Genomic DNA, 17,498 nt, shown 5'->3' on the forward strand with positions numbered 1-17,498 from the left:
ACAACCTAACATCAAGTTTAAGGAAGACAAAGTTTGTGAGGCTTGTGCAAGGGGAAAGCAGGTAAGATCCTCTTTTAAATGCAAGAAAGTGGTAAGCACGACCAGATCGATGGAACTGGTTCATATGGATCTCTATGGTCCATTGAGAATATTAAGCAGAGGTGGTAAAAAATATGTGATGGTGCTTGTTGATAATTACTCTAGATTTACTTGGACATTGTTTTTAACATCTAAAGATGAAGCATTTGACATGTTTACTTCTTTAGTTAGAAAAACTCAAAAGCAACTAGGTAATCAACTTGCATCAATTAGGTGGGATCATGGAACTGAATTTGAAAATGGTAAGTTTGTTGAATTCTGTGATGAGCATGGCATTGATCATAATTTCTCTGCCCCTAGAACTCCACAACAAAATGGAGTAGTTGAAAGAAATAATAGGACACTTGAAGATATGGCTAGGACTATGCTTCTTTCTAGTAAGCTGCCCCATAGCTTCTGGGCAGAAGCTGTAAACACTGCATGTTACATCAAATGTATCCCATCTTAGGGCATTTGGATGCAAGTGCTTTGTGCACAACAATGGAAAGGACTCCCTAGGTAAGTTTGATCCCAGAAGTGATGAAGGAGTATTCTTGGGTTATTCTTCACATAGCAAAGCTTATAAAGTGTAAAACAAAGGAACTATGTGTGTAGAAGAAAGTGTACATGTAGTTTTTGATAAAACTAACATTCTTTCTGAGAGGTAGGAACATGAAGATGAAGCTATTGGGCTGGTAAAAAATTTAAATGAAATTACAGCCCAAGCTGAAGCTGCACCCGAAGAAGGAACAGGTGATGGAACGGGTTCTTCTATCCAGGGCAACCTGACAGGGAGAACTGACCAAAGAAGAACTGAATCTAATTCCCCAATGGAACTTGTCCATGAGCCTATTCCTCGGCAGCAAAACATGGGAGAAACATCAAGCGGAAATCAGTTGGTACAAGTATCAAAGTTCTCATCCCATTGAGAACATAATTATTGATCCAACCTTTGGAATTAAAACTAGATCTTCATTAAAGAATTTTTGTGCTTTTGATGCTTTCCTATCTCTAATTGAACCTAAAAATGTTGTTGAGGCTTTGCAGGATGCATACTGGGTAAATGCAATGCAAGATGAACTAAATCAGTTTAAAAGAAGTCAAGTTTGGCATATGGTGCCAAGACCCAAGGACAGATCAGTAATTGACACTAAATGGGTCTTCAGAAACAAACTTGATGAAGATGGAAATGTTATAAGGAATAAGGCAAGGTTGGTGGTTCAAGGCTATAGCCAAGAGGAGGGCATAGACTATGATGAGACTTTTGCTCCAGTTACAAAGTTGGAAGCAATAAGACTCCTCATAGCCTTCACTGCGTACATGGAATTTACTCTTCACCAGATGGACGTTAAGACTACCTTTCAAAATGGCTACTTAAAGGAAGAAATGTTTGTCAAGCAACCTCCAGGGTTTGAAAGCAAGGAGTGTCTGGATCATGTATATAAACTAGACAAGGCACTCTATGGACTCAAGCAGGCTCCTAGAGAATGGTATGAACGACTATCCAAATTTCTGCTTGAACATGGCTACAAGAGAGGTAAAATTGATAGCACTCTATTCTTGAGGGAAAAGGTAAGGATCTTCTATTAGCACTGAAAAGGTAAGGAATTTGCTAAACTTGTCACGCCCCGAACCTGGGCCTGGACGTAACACGGCACTCGGCGCCCGACTACATGTGACCGAGCGAACCAACTGGCTGGCTGAATCAACATGTGGTATCATAACATACTGAATGTAGAAGATAAACTAACACATGCTGATATACTGAAAATTGTGGATGATATAAATCATAGTGCGGAAATACTAATACAATTCTGAAACATATTTGTAGCCAACATGGCTTAATATGAAAAGTCTGTGACTCTGTCTAATTGTTACTCTAGTCTATGAAGCCTCTAATAATATACTGAAAATATTGACTAGCTTTAAGTACTGAAAACTGTAAGGTAATGATAATGCCCCGAAAAAACTGGGAATCACCAAATTAGCTGGTACGAGAATCCTAGCGCTCTGAATCATCAACCTGTTAATCATTACCTGCATTGTGAGATGCAGAACCCGGGCAAAAAGGGACGTTAGTACATTTGAATTGTACTGGTATGTAAAGCAACTGAAAGAAAGAATTATAAATGCTGAAACTGAAACTAAGCTGATAATTGAAATGATAACTATTGAAACTGAAACTGAAGTGAGAACTGGTAACTGAACGGATAACTGAAAAGATAACTCATAACTGATAACTGAACTGATAACTGATAACTGATAACTGAACTGAATAAAGGAAGTAAGGATATGAATACTCCCTCTTCTGAATGATGAACAACCTGCTTATCTGAATATTAAACTGCGGCCTCAGGCCCAATATATATATATGTGCACAAGCTGCGGCCTCGGGCCCAAGTATACGTATACATAACTGCGACCTCAGGTCCAAAATGCATAAAGCATAAACTGCGGCCTCAGGCCCAAATATGCATAAAGCATTAGCTGCGGCCTCAGGCCGAAAGATAGGTGTTCAACATTCAGGGATTTAAAATCAGGAACTGAGAATCATATTGCAATACATAATAGTGAAATACTGAATCACACTGAGTTATATGATACTGGAATACTGGATCACACTGAGTTATATTATACTGGAATACTGAATCATACTGAGTTACATAATACTGGAATACTGAATTCTACTGAGTTACATAATACTGGAATACTGAATAGGACTGGAATGAGACATGTATTCTTGAACTGGTTATGAACACTGAAACTGCAACTGTTTATGACATGCTGAGTAAGCTATACTGAGACTTCGGGGAATCAAACCCAAGTCTATATTGAATACGAACTGAGCTCACAACGTTCAGAATGAAAGTCATGAACGATTTATGAAGCTAGGGAATAGAAGTTCTACAACTATTCAAGGAACTAGGCTTAACTGTATTTCTGAGGCAATTGATACGTTGTAAAAGAAACGTAGTGTAGGGAGAATCATTAAAATTCCCAAACATAGAGAGTTAGCCTCACATACCTTAACTTCCTGCTCTTAAGCATAATACAACGTTTGTCAACCCCTTTCAACTTTAATCTAAATCAATACAAGTCAAAGGGATTCCATATTAGCAACGATTCTCATGTTTTGGTCACTTAAGCATCTTATCAAACACTTGGTGAAAATAAAGCTTCATAGTCCTTATTAATGGTGTCGCTACACCCAATGACCCATTCTCTTGTTCCTAGATAAATTCTAAAGCATCAAATTGCTATGTTCAATACCCTTCTTTATCACCCATAAGATAAACGATATCTTTAATCAATAATCAACAACCCAATCCTATAATTTTTCATGCTTTTCTATCAAGCCAATCAACTCATATCTCATGNACTTGGTTTTGTATGGAGTGTCTGGAAAATCAAATGTATCCCATCTTAGGGCATTTGGATGGAAGTCCACCACATTGGCCAATCATTCGGGATATTTTACTTCCCTAATAGATCCTCTTTTGAGGAGTTTTGTTACCTCATCTCTGATGAACGTGTGTTTTACCTCGGACTGAGATCTTCTTTTTTGCTTCACCGGTTTGAACCTGGGGTCGACACTTAGTCGATGGGTGGTTATTTCCGCTGGGATCCCTGTCATATCTAAATGGGACCATGCAAAGTAATTGATGTAATTAATAAGGAATTGAATGAATTTCCTCCTGAGTTCGGGGGTTAATCTGGGCCTGGACGTAACACGGCACTCGGCGCCCGACTACATGTGACCGAGCGAACCAACTGGCTGGCTGAATCAACATGTGGTATCATAACATACTGAATGTAGAAGATAAACTAACACATGCTGATATACTGAAAATTGTGGATGATATAAATCATAGTGCGGAAATACTAATACAATTCTGAAACATATTTGTAGCCAACATGGCTTAATATGAAAAGTCTGTGACTCTGTCTAATTGTTACTCTAGTCTATGAAGCCTCTAATAATATACTGAAAATATTGACTAGCTTTAAGTACTGAAAACTGTAAGGTAATGATAATGCCCCGAAAAAACTGGGAATCACCAAATTAGCTGGTACGAGAATCCTAGCGCTCTGAATCATCAACCTGTTAATCATTACCTGCATTGTGAGATGCAGAACCCGGGCAAAAAGGGACGTTAGTACATTTGAATTGTACTGGTATGTAAAGCAACTGAAAGAAAGAATTATAAATGCTGAAACTGAAACTAAGCTGATAATTGAAATGATAACTATTGAAACTGAAACTGAAGTGAGAACTGGTAACTGAACGGATAACTGAAAAGATAACTCATAACTGATAACTGAACTGATAACTGATAACTGATAACTGAACTGAATAAAGGAAGTAAGGATATGAATACTCCCTCTTCTGAATGATGAACAACCTGCTTATCTGAATATTAAACTGCGGCCTCAGGCCCAATATATATATATGTGCACAAGCTGCGGCCTCGGGCCCAAGTATACGTATACATAACTGCGACCTCAGGTCCAAAATGCATAAAGCATAAACTGCGGCCTCAGGCCCAAATATGCATAAAGCATTAGCTGCGGCCTCAGGCCGAAAGATAGGTGTTCAACATTCAGGGATTTAAAATCAGGAACTGAGAATCATATTGCAATACATAATAGTGAAATACTGAATCACACTGAGTTATATGATACTGGAATACTGGATCACACTGAGTTATATTATACTGGAATACTGAATCATACTGAGTTACATAATACTGGAATACTGAATTCTACTGAGTTACATAATACTGGAATACTGAATAGGACTGGAATGAGACATGTATTCTTGAACTGGTTATGAACACTGAAACTGCAACTGTTTATGACATGCTGAGTAAGCTATACTGAGACTTCGGGGAATCAAACCCAAGTCTATATTGAATACGAACTGAGCTCACAACGTTCAGAATGAAAGTCATGAACGATTTATGAAGCTAGGGAATAGAAGTTCTACAACTATTCAAGGAACTAGGCTTAACTGTATTTCTGAGGCAATTGATACGTTGTAAAAGAAACGTAGTGTAGGGAGAATCATTAAAATTCCCAAACATAGAGAGTTAGCCTCACATACCTTAACTTCCTGCTCTTAAGCATAATACAACGTTTGTCAACCCCTTTCAACTTTAATCTAAATCAATACAAGTCAAAGGGATTCCATATTAGCAACGATTCTCATGTTTTGGTCACTTAAGCATCTTATCAAACACTTGGTGAAAATAAAGCTTCATAGTCCTTATTAATGGTGTCGCTACACCCAATGACCCATTCTCTTGTTCCTAGATAAATTCTAAAGCATCAAATTGCTATGTTCAATACCCTTCTTTATCACCCATAAGATAAACGATATCTTTAATCAATAATCAACAACCCAATCCTATAATTTTTCATGCTTTTCTATCAAGCCAATCAACTCATATCTCATGAACTAGGGTTTATAATCATTAAACCAATGTTAGAATTAATTAGGGTGAAGATATTACCTTTTTGATGTTCAATCTTCTTGAATTCGAGTTCTAGGGTTTCTTCTCTCAACAATGGTGTCCCAATCGAATATCTAAAGATATGGAGGATTTAACCATGTTAATAAGATGTTGGGAAATTGAAATTAACTTAAAATCACTATTAGAACTCACCTTGGGTGATGGAAGGACCCTTAAGGAGTTAGGTTTTGAGAGTTCCCCTTTCTAGAGCAAGTTTTTATGTTTTGGGGCTGTGGGGGACGAAATATAGCTTTAAAACGACCCCCCACGCGCGAGTTCGTACACCTGGAGGCCTGTTCACGCGAGAGTTTGCGCTCAACAGTAGTAACACTGCCTCCCACGCGCGAGTTCGCGCACCTGAAGGCTTGTTTGCGCGAGTGTTCGCGCATACGTGTACTGTTCCGAGAAACGCACATAACTTTTTGCACAGAGATCCATTCAGGCTCCATAATATATCGTTGGAAAACTATTTCAAAATCCTACAACTTTCATGCTTTAAGTTTTCTCAAATTCCTTACACATTTTCACTAAACACTAATGGAATATAGACCTTCTGCAAACTTAGTCGATTTTGTCAAATCTTATGCACCTCACTTTTCATCTTGATTTTGAAACAACTATTTTCATCCACAATCATCCCGCTAGGACTTCATATGTCTAAAATATCAAATTAATACCCATTTAACATATCCATACCTAGTCCGAATGTACGGGGTGTTACAAAACTAATGGGGAGTGAATTTGAAATGAGTATGATGGGTGAGCTTAATTTCTTCTTAGGATTACAAATTAAACAAAACTCAAATGGAACCATGATCCATCAGCCGAAATATGCAAAAGAGTTGCTTAAGAAATTTAAAATGGACGAATCGAAGGAAATAGACACTCCTATTGCAACAACCACAAAATTGGACATAGATGAACCTGGTTCATCTGTTGATCAGAAGTTGTATAGGGGTATGATTGGTTCACTTTTGTATCTTACTGCTAGCAGACCTGGCATTATTTTTAGTGTAGGGCTTTGTGCTCGATTTCAAGTAAATCCAAAGGAATTCCACTTGACTGTTGTCAAGAGAATATTGAGAAACTTGAAAGGCACTACTGACCTTGGCATTTGGTATCCAAAAGGTAGTAACTTTAACCTAGTGGGATATGCTAATACTGACTATGCAAGTTTCCTTGTGGACAGCACCTCGGGTATGTCACACTTTCTTGGTTCATGTCTTGTGTCATGGGCTACCAAAAAGCAAAATTCAGTGGCCTTATCTACTGCTGAAGCTGAGTATGTTGCTGTTGCTTCTTGTTGTGCTCAATTATTGTGGATCAAACAACAGTTGATGGATTTTGGTATTGAAGTTAGTTGCATCCCCATTTTGATAACACTAGTGCTATTAGTATGACTAAGAACCCGGTTCATCATAAGAGAACTAAACACATAGATGTTAGACACCATTTTTTAAGGGTCAACTATGAGAAAGGACTGATCACTATAGAATTTTGTGCTAATGATAAGCAGATTGTTGACATCTTTACAAAAGCACTAAGTAGAGAAAGCTTTGAAAGGAACATGTTAGAACTAGGGATGATTAAGATCACCTAAAGGAACCAGTTCCGAATGCACAATGAAAAAAAAAATTTGGTTAGGAAATCTGGAACTTGTGTAAATATCTGGATTAATCTTTGCTCAATCTCATATTGTAAATAGTATATTCATATGCCATGTGTTGATATGACTCACCGATCACTAGCAAAATTTTCTCTATTTTGGCAAATTGAGGCATGATCAAGAGGATTCTTAGTGAAGAACCTGGTTCATCAGTACTAGTTCATCTGAATAACGAGGTATCTTTTCTACACTTTGCATAATTTGAAATATTAATATTTAATTCATGAGCAGAGTCCTACCTATGTTCAAAAACTTCAAAAAGCCGATCATTTTAAGTTTGAACCAGTTCCGTTTCAACTAGACTCCTCACCATATTAAAATGCCTAGATTCTAGGGAAGCTTAACCGCCCTTTCAACCTGAAATTTTAGGGTGATTAGACTTCTAATTGACTACAAAAAACTGTCGTTGTATATTAATTACCCTCTCCCTTTAAAATCCATCATCATCACCACTGCCACTTCCATAATTTTCAAAACCATCAAAAATCTTCTGTTTTCTCTTCTTCTCTATTCCAAAACTCAAATCACCAATTTCTTCCAGAATTTAGAGAAAATGACCAACCCCCAAGATAACCCCCGCACACCTCCACCACCTACCCCCTTCGATTCCTCCACCACTCCTTAGCCCAGCACTACCCCTCAACCTAGGAGATGGCGAGTAAAAATGCTTGCTCGAAAAACTGTGGCTATATGTGCGCTTTCCAAGAAATTAAACGCACAATTGAAGGCTAGTCAGGACCAAGATTCCCCAAATTCTGATGATTCTTTCAAGTCTACGAGTGAGGGGGAAGGAACTTGGTCTTCTGATTTTGAGCGGTAACTTCTGTGCCAAATCCCTTTATTGAGGTAATTTCTGATCTAGCTGAAAATGTGGAAAATTGATTTGTTTTGGTTGGGTTTGTTGTGGATGTGTAAACACCCAAGTCAAGAAGGAGAGGAGGTAAAAATAAAATAGAAAAAGAAAAAGAGAGTGAGGGTGTCTGTAGTGATGTGAGGGGAATAGGGAAAGGAGTGGTTGATTCTTCACCCACCTTTGAAACGGTTAGAATGGCTATTTGTGGAGCTGAGCCAGAAAAGGTGATAGAAAGTAGCAAGAAGACAGGGGTAAGTGGATTAGGGAAAGCTGCTGAAGGACTAGTTAATCTTAGCAAGCATATAGATGAACCTGGTTCATCTATTGAGGAGACCCTAGCTGATCTTCTGAAGAAGGTTGGTGCCAGCTATAACCCCAAGAAAAGGAGAACTCCAACCCCAAAAACTCCTAGCACTGCAAGAACCACTAAGAAAAGGAAGGTTGCTTCTCCGAAAACTACTAATATTCCTTTACCAAAAGGAAGGGCTACAAGAAGTAAGTTGAAGCATAGTGAGGAGGAGTTGCAGAAAGCTATGGAAGAAAGTAAGAAGAAAAGAATGGACAAAGGGAAAGCAAAGGTGGCAGAGCCTGTTGAGGCTGTTGATGTGGATGAGATAGACCCGGTCCATCAGGGTGAAAATGTGACTGTGGAGGTGGAGGTTCAGACCCCTAAGCCCAAGAAGACCAAGACTTCCTCAAAGAAGTCTTCATCTGTATCCAAGTCTGTTGAACCTTCTACTTTGGCTAAAAAGACAAGGTCTGCTGTGAAAGCCAAGCAAGTTAAGATTACTGAGGAGGAAGATTGGAGTGGTGAAGAATAGGATGAATCCGATAATGAATAAGATAAGCTGGCCAAGTTTGGCAAACGAACCATCTTGAAGGGTAGACTTTTGAAGGACTTGGAGGAACCAGAGATGGTTCTACTGGTTGACGCGCTAGGGGTGGAAGGACATGGTCCTTCAGTTAGATGGCAGGCTGGCCAGAAATGAGATAATTGAGTTCATGGCCAATGTAGAGGTCAAGGATGGAAGAGTTACCAGCCAGGTGAAAGGGGTTCAAGTATTTCCGTCTGAAGGTTATGATGACTACACTAGGCAAAAATGGCCAAGTCTGGACTCCCTTCCTACTGCCCTAGCAATTACTAGGAAGTTCTGTGTTTACACAGAAGTGAATGAAGCCAAGGTTGTGTATAGGAGTGAAATGAAGCCATCCCACAAAGTCCTGTTTGAATTCGTCAACAAGTGTGTGCTGCCTAGGCAGGAAAGAAGGCACATTGCCAACTATATGGACTTGGTTTTGATGGAGTGTCTGGAAAATCAAATGTATCCCATCTTAGGGCATTTGGATGGAAGTCCACCACATTGGCCAATCATTCGGGATATTTTACTTCCCTAATAGATCCTCTTTTGAGGAGTTTTGTTACCTCATCTCTGATGAACGTGTGTTTTACCTCGGACTGAGATCTTCTTTTTTGCTTCACCGGTTTGAACCTGGGGTCGACACTTAGTCGATGGGTGGTTATTTCCGCTGGGATCCCTGTCATATCTAAATGGGACCATGCAAAGTAATTGATGTAATTAATAAGGAATTGAATGAATTTCCTCCTGAGTTCGGGGGTTAATCCCGTTCCCAGGTATACCTTCCAATCTGGGAGATGCTCGATCAAAACGGCTTGTTCCAGTTCCTTCACCGTTGATTTTTTTGCGTTCGATTCTTCGGGGCAATGAAAGTACGGGGGGCCAGGAAGTCTTCTTTATTGTTATCGGGGGTCTGTTTGTCCTCTGGTTCCTCCGAGGCAGAGGGTATTGAGGTTGGTGGCTCCTCATGAACCGCAAACATCTCCCTCGCCGCATGTTGTTCTCCATATACCATTTTTGTACCGCCTTCCGCCGAAAACTTTATCTTCAGGTGAAGAGTTTATGGTATTGCCTTCATGTCGTGTATCCATGGTCTTTCGAGTAATGCATTGTATCTCATGTCACCCTCGATGATATGAAATTTTGTGTTTCGAACTGTATCAGACACGTTGACCGGGAGGGTGATCTCCCCCTTGGTCATTTCGCCGACCATGTTGAAACCGCTGAGGACTCGGGAGGTAGGTATGATTTGATCGAGCAATTCGAGCTGTTCCCGAAGTCCTCGTCACTGAAGGTGAGGATGTCCTCAGGCATGCGCCACCGGGTTTGCCCTTCCATGAAGGAACAAGGGGCAGACCATAGGGCCATTGTTTAGTTACAGGTATAAGCAAATACCCCAAAAAAGTAATTCGAAAAGATTCAGCCAAAAAACAAGCGAAGAAATCACTAGTTAAGGCTTTTATTAAGCTTGTTAATTACAATCACATTATGCCGACTCGTTATACACTCGACGCAGATATGAAGGATGTTTCTAGTGTCGATGTTATTCAGTTTCATGATAAGAAGGTTACTGCTGCTAAGGAAACTAAAGCTCGGCTTGAGGAAATGTTTGAGATTGGGAAAAGCCGTTGGTTTTTACTAAGCTAAGGTTCTGATCTCTTAATTATTGCTTTAAAATTGAAGAGATATATGAGTGTGTGTCTATAAGAAAAAAGAAATAGCGCACTCTTCTGTTTTGTGTACTATTGCTTTTATAATACAAAATAAATCAGATTAACATCTTAAATTTCATATTCAGTTAACTATGGCACATAAAATTGGAAGAACTAAATTGAACTGTTATCCGAATAGAATATAATGCACTAGAGCCACATTCAGGTTTCCTCTTAATATAGAAATAGCTAGATTAATACAAAATTGGTGAAAATTACAACGTACAAAGAAAAAGGAAGTATGTTGACTAATAATATGAAGCGGGGAGAAGAACAACTAGGCCAATAGAGAATTGACAATGAGTACTTCTTGTCCCTTTTGAAGTCCTAAGATGTAGATACTGTCACCATTTGTTGTACATTAGGAGATAAATACTTTGATAATTAAGAGTTACAGCTACTCATATACACTATACACAGGTAAATGAACTTTGTAGTACAATATAAGCCCCAGGGCTTTGATCTTAGTGGTAAAAGCGCATGACGTGATACATGGGTTAGGGGCACATAACAGATTCGAACCTTACGCAGTCAAAAGTCCGGTATATAAGTGGAGACGGGTAGAGGTGCTGGCCCATTGTCCACAGAGTTTCAAACCTTGCGCCACTTGCATTGTGAATTGATTAGCATTATTAAGGATTGTAAAAGACATCTATAAATGTGCAATATGATTATTAAATTTAAGGTTTAGCCTTGTGGCTCATAATGATTGTGGCAATTATATGATATTCCGAACAGTAATCTTAGAAGTTATTTGTTACGCCAGAAAGCAGTGAAATCTAGCTTCACTCTCAACTTTAGCTATGAGTTTGATACATGTTAAGAACTCAGGGAAATTCACTAACAAGCAGTCTTTTTAGTTGCAAGCGATATTTTGGATGATCTTGTGTCGTAAAGTATATTTTTTGCATTTTTTGGGTGTAAGTACTTACTTCAATATCGGCGCACGCCAGAAAGAACCATGTATACATGCTTCAGGAACTAGCATCTTAATTACAAGTTAATTTATAATTTTTTTTATTTATCTTTTTGCCAACTGATTGTACATTGCAATGCATATACTGGAAAAAAAGGAGCTTAATCTCCTAGTGTGACCTTAGAGTTCAACATAGTTGTGTGCATTTGATCGTAATAAGTTGTGTGCATCTTAGTATTTTTCTTATCCTTTAGCTTTTTTTAATCTAATTTTTATCTACTCTCCAAGGTAATGGCACCTAGTAAGCAATGGATGCAACTTGTTGATAATCGGCTCGATGAAGCCTACTTAATCAAAGTGCAAAAATTTTTGAATTATGCTTTCCAGAAAACAGGAGAAGAATATGAAATAAGATGTCCATGTGTTAAATGTTGTAATACAACTTTAGGAACTCGTAAGACAGTTGAGACACATTTTAAAGTATATGGAATAATTTAAAATTATACTTTTTGGTATCATCACGGGGAAACTTTAGGTGAGCCACTGTCAGATTCTGAAGATGAAGATGGTGATGAAGTAGAAGAATGTGAGAGTGAAGATGAAGTAGAAGAACTGTTGAGAGATTTATATCCTAATCTTGATGGAGGAACTACCCATACTGGTTGTGACGATTTACTCGAGGAACCAAATGTTGAAGCAAATTTTTTTTACAGGCTATTGAAGGATTTTGAGCAGCCATTGTACCAAAATTCAAAAGCTTCAAAGCTTTCCTCTTTAATTAAATTTCTTCACATCAAAAGTATTGGTCGTTGGAGTAATGAATCATTTACAATGTTATTGAAAATGTTAAAAGAGGAGTTGTTGCCTGATGGCGCCAATTTGCCAAAATCATATTATGAGCAAAGAAGATAATTCAAGACCTTGGACTTTCTTACAACAAGATTGATGCTTGTACTAATGATTGTATGTTATAGGGGAAGGGGGATAGCTTACTCGATTCTTGCAAAATTTGTGGTGCATCCAGATGGAAGATAGATAAACATAGCGGGGAAACAAGGAATAAAAAAGGTAAGAAGATAGCATCAAAGATTTTACGTTATTTTCATTAAAGCCTAGGCTTCAGAGGTTGTTTATGTCTACAAAGACATCTACTCTAATGACATGGCATAAGGATAAAAGAATTGATGATAGAATAATGAGGCACCCAGCTGATTCAATGGCATGGAAGTCATTTGATGAAATTCATCCTTCTTTTGCGGCCAAACCTCGTAATGTTCGACTTGGACTTGCTAGTGATGGATTTCAGCCATTTTGAAATTCAAAAACCTCATATAGCATTTGGCATGTGGTTCTTATTCCTTATAATTTACCATCTTGGTTGTGTATGAAACAGGAAAACTTTATTTTGTTAATGCTTATTCTTGGTCCAGATAGTCCAGGAGATGCAATTGATACATATCTTCAACCTTTAATAGAGGAACTGAAGGAGTTGTGGGAAGTTGGGATTGAGACCTTTGATGCATCAGCTAGACAGAATTTTAAGTTGCATGCTTCTTTGTTATGGACCATCAATGACTTTCCATTATATGGAAATTTATCTGGATGGAGTATAAAAGGCAAATTGGCATGTCCATGTTGCAATAAAGATACTTCCTCAATTCGATTGTCTAACTGTAAGAAGTAGTGCTTTATGGGTCATCGGCATTACCTTCCTATTAATCACAAATGGAGGAATGACAAAGATTTATTTGATGGTACAAAAGAGAAAAGGCTCCCACCAAAAATGCGCTCTGGTATTGAGATACTTAATCAAGTGCAAGATCTTGAAGGAATACAATTAACAAAGGATCCAAAGAAAAGGAAGAAGATATCACATGAAAATCGAAAGGATAATTGGAACAAGAAAAGTATCTTTTTTGAACTTCCATATTGGAAATCTCTCTTGTTGTGACACAATTTGGATGTTATGCATATTGAAAAGAATATATGTGATAATATTATGGGGACAATCATGAATCTCAAAGGAAAGACTAAGGACATAATTAAAACTCGGCTAGAGTTGCAAGAAATGACATTAGGCCGGAATTGCACCCCATCAAAAAAGGGGAGAAAGTCGAAGTTCCAACTGCATGCTACACATTGCCTCCTGAAGGTAAGCACAAATTATGCCTTTTCTTAAAGAATTTAAAAGTTCCTGATGGACTTTCATCTAATATTTCTCAATGTGTGAACCTAAAATATCACAAGATATCTGGGTTGAAAAGTCATGACTGCCACGTTCTTCTACAACATATACTCCCCCTTGCACTTCGTGGTATTTTGTCCAAAGAAGTATGTGAACCGCTTATTGAGTTATCTTTATTTTTTAATGTGCTTGGATCAAAGGAGTTAAGGATTGATGACTTGAAACATATTGAAGCACACATTCCTATAACACTTTGCAAATTAGAAAAAGTCTTCCCTCCTTCATTTTTTTATGTCATAGTGCACTTGTCTATTCATTTAGCTGGTGAAACTAAGATTGCTGGACCTATTTATTATCCGTGGATGTATCCTGTGGAACGATGGCTATATTTTTTGAAATCTCTAATTGGTAATAGGGCATGTCCAGAAGGTTCTATTGCATAAGGTTATATTGCAAATGAATGTATGACCTTATGTTCAAGGTATCTGGATAGAATTGACACATAATTCAATCGGCCTGAACGGAATTATGATGGGGGGTTAAAAAAATCTAATGGAGGATTATCTATATTTTGTCAACCTGGAGTACTTTGGGAGCTAAAGATCAATGTGAGCTTGAAGCAAATGAATTGGAACAAGCACATATATACATACTGAAGAATTGTGATGAAGTCATACCATATCTCAAGTAAGGAGAGTTCTTTCATATCGTCCTATTTCCTTATTTTCTTTAGGGTATTTTTTTTCTATATGACATTTATGGTTCATTTCAACTTTGTAGAGAGTTTGCACAAACTCATGTGTATACCGCACAATACTTGTCTGATGCAAAATGAAATCGACAATTTATTGAATGGTTTAAAGTTAGGGTGAGTAATACATAAACATCAAATTTGACATTTTAATGTTGTATTACTCATTCTAAAATATTCAACTAATTTTATTGATAGGTTGCACAATTGCATAAAGGAGATAATAGTCGGATCATGGAAGATCTGCTCTCACTTTCACGTGGTCCTACCCAATATACGACACATTTTAATGGTTACATTGTCAATGGATATAGATTTCATGTAGAAGATTATGATAAAAAGTTAAGGACTCAAAATTGTGGTGTTGTTGTAGTCGGTGAGAATGATAAAGATAGTGAGAATATTGATTACTATGGAGTTTTGAAAGATGTGATTGAATTGCAATTTGTCATGGATAGACGAGTGATTTTATTTTGGTGTAATTGGTTTGATGTGTATAATAAAATAAACGGAGTTAAAAAGGATGAGTATGACTTCGTGAGTGTTAATCCAGGGAGATTTTTGAAAACAAACGAGCCTTTTGTTTTAGCAGAGCAAGCATCTCAAGTGTTTTATGCTAATGATAATTCCAACAAAGGTTGGCATGTAGTGAGGAAGACTCAACCTCGTGATTCCTATGAGATTGTGAAACAAATGGATGATGATACTATAGACTTAGGAAATCCTTCACAAAAGAAACGAAAAAGAAATGATGAGGTGAAGTATCTCTTTATGAATTAGTATTATCATAAAATCTCTATTTATTAAAGGAAATATCTACGAGTTGTTTTTTGACATGTTTGCCTTTGATGTTAAGGGCGGAAAAGATGGCAATCCACAAGATCTGGCAACAATTTTCTTTGAGACACGTAAGAAAAATAACAAGCTTGTTGAACCTGAAGCGATTGAAAAACATATATATTTGGTAAATTGAGTATGTAAATTAGCTGAAATTATTATGGATTTTGATATAAAATATTTCTTTGTATGCTTTGAAGGCTCAAATTGAAGAAATTGTTCAATCAGATCCATCTCTACCTAGCATAGAGATAGTAGAAAAATGTTGCGAACCTCAAAGTCGTAGCCATGTATTTGGCTTTGGGGTGGAGTAACGGCGAAAGACTTGAAAGGTGGCGCTTCTTCAAAGGCTGACTTACTATCCGCGCTACGTTTAACTCGAGAGGAAAACAAAACTTTGAGTGAGGAAAACAAATCCTTACAAGAACGCTTGTCTACCTTAGAAGATGAGATGAAAGAAATGAAGAAAATAAAGGAATTCTTCGCTGCTCAACAATCACATGTCTCGCCTACGACATCGCTCAACTGAATGACTATTTTTGTCTTTTGATCAAGTTAGTACAATATACCCTGCTTCTTAATTTTTTTTGTTGATTTTTATATAGTCATTTCTATCTTATTGCTATCTCTGTTGCATCCATGAATTTATATTCCTTCAAATTTAAAACTATCGGCAGAAGCACTCAACTGGTACTAATTGAAAGGCTCGTTCAGTGAGTGATGACACTAGCGAGTAAACTACGAGTTTTAAGTTTCTTAAGTTTTTTTACCTTGCAAGCATATGAACTATCATATCAAGAATATGTAGAATCTTTGGATCCTACACCAGATGTTTGTGATATTTGATAATTCTTAGAGAAGGCTAATTATGCCCACTGTCAGGGAGGCCGGTAAAATATCAAATTGCCCTTTTTTAAAGCTAAATTTAGAGTATAAACTAATGCAGTAAGATTAACAAATAAGGAATGTCAAAAGTGATTTGTAGCCTGCAACTGTTGGCAATATTTAAAGGCCGTTTTTCATTCTCTACCTCTTTACTCAAGGAACAATTGTTTGGTGGAAACAGTGCAATCGTTTTGATTAGTGGATTCTAATTAATTCATATATCCTATATGATGATATATATTCAGGTCTTGGTTGAGATCCAAAAAAGATGGAAGTCAAACCAATCTGGAATTTTCTGAAATGGACCACAAGCTTATACCAAAGAATGCAAGTTTCATATGTGGTCACACTCTCAAACTGTCTAGCTGGAAATAAAACATCTTCATTTCAGCTGCAATAATATTCATGTTCATGGTCCATATATTTGTAACTTTTACTATTTTAAGTCTTACCTAGGTAACATATATAGTTGTTTGTCGGTTTGAGACTTTGATGGCCTTTTAATTTCTACAGATATCCTTTTATAGCTTTAGAGGACAATTGTTCTGTTTACTCTTAGTTCTAGTTCCATGTGTGACTTATACAAAATAACAAAATAAACATTTTCCTCTTCTTTTCTCGAACCGAAGTTTGATTTACCGTTCCAAAACTTTTCTAATTGATTTTCTTATATTCTTGTAGCCTTGTTGATGTTGCTGGATAACACCTGATGAATTTACACTGCTTTTGGGGTAAGCGGTTTAACCATAGCTAGTGTAAATTTACATATATTATTTTACCAATAGTTATTAATCATCGTCTTTTCAAAAATTTTACTTACAGGTTTTGAAGATTGAAGCTACAAGTCAAGACGAAAGTTTAGAAGAAACACAACTCATTATTATTTTGCTAGGGATGTTATGTAAAACATGATATCATAGTCTCGCTCAGGATGTTAGCTAAGTTTTTTTGTTAAGGTGTTGAGCAAATATTGAAACTATATAACATCATGCGATGTTAACACTCTAATTAATAACTTTTTATATAGCAATTTGACATTTATTGATAAAAATAACTTTTTTGTGACATCAAGCTTTAGGACTGTGTGACGACCCAAAGGGTCATCACCTGTTTTCTCTTTTATCCCGTGCTTCCGAGGCCTTGAAAACCTCATTTTTACTTGCCTCGATTTGCGTGCGCAGTCCGGGCGCGTAGCCGGAAAGATTATATGTTAAATTCAGTGAAAAATTTCAAAATGTAGTTCTA

At 37.3% G+C, this 17,498-nt stretch overlaps 1 long non-coding RNA gene across 1 annotated transcript; it reads left to right on the plus strand.

The window, feature by feature from the left end:
• LOC109224699 lies at positions 15,540 to 17,252 on the plus strand. The gene is made up of 3 exons (XR_002067762.1): positions 15,540 to 15,922; positions 16,935 to 16,984; positions 17,076 to 17,252. It is a non-coding gene; the product is annotated as an uncharacterized LOC109224699 (long non-coding RNA).

Source organism: Nicotiana attenuata, chromosome 3 (genome assembly GCF_001879085.1).
Source record: "Nicotiana attenuata strain UT chromosome 3, NIATTr2, whole genome shotgun sequence".
Lineage (NCBI taxonomy): Eukaryota > Viridiplantae > Streptophyta > Magnoliopsida > Solanales > Solanaceae > Nicotiana > Nicotiana attenuata.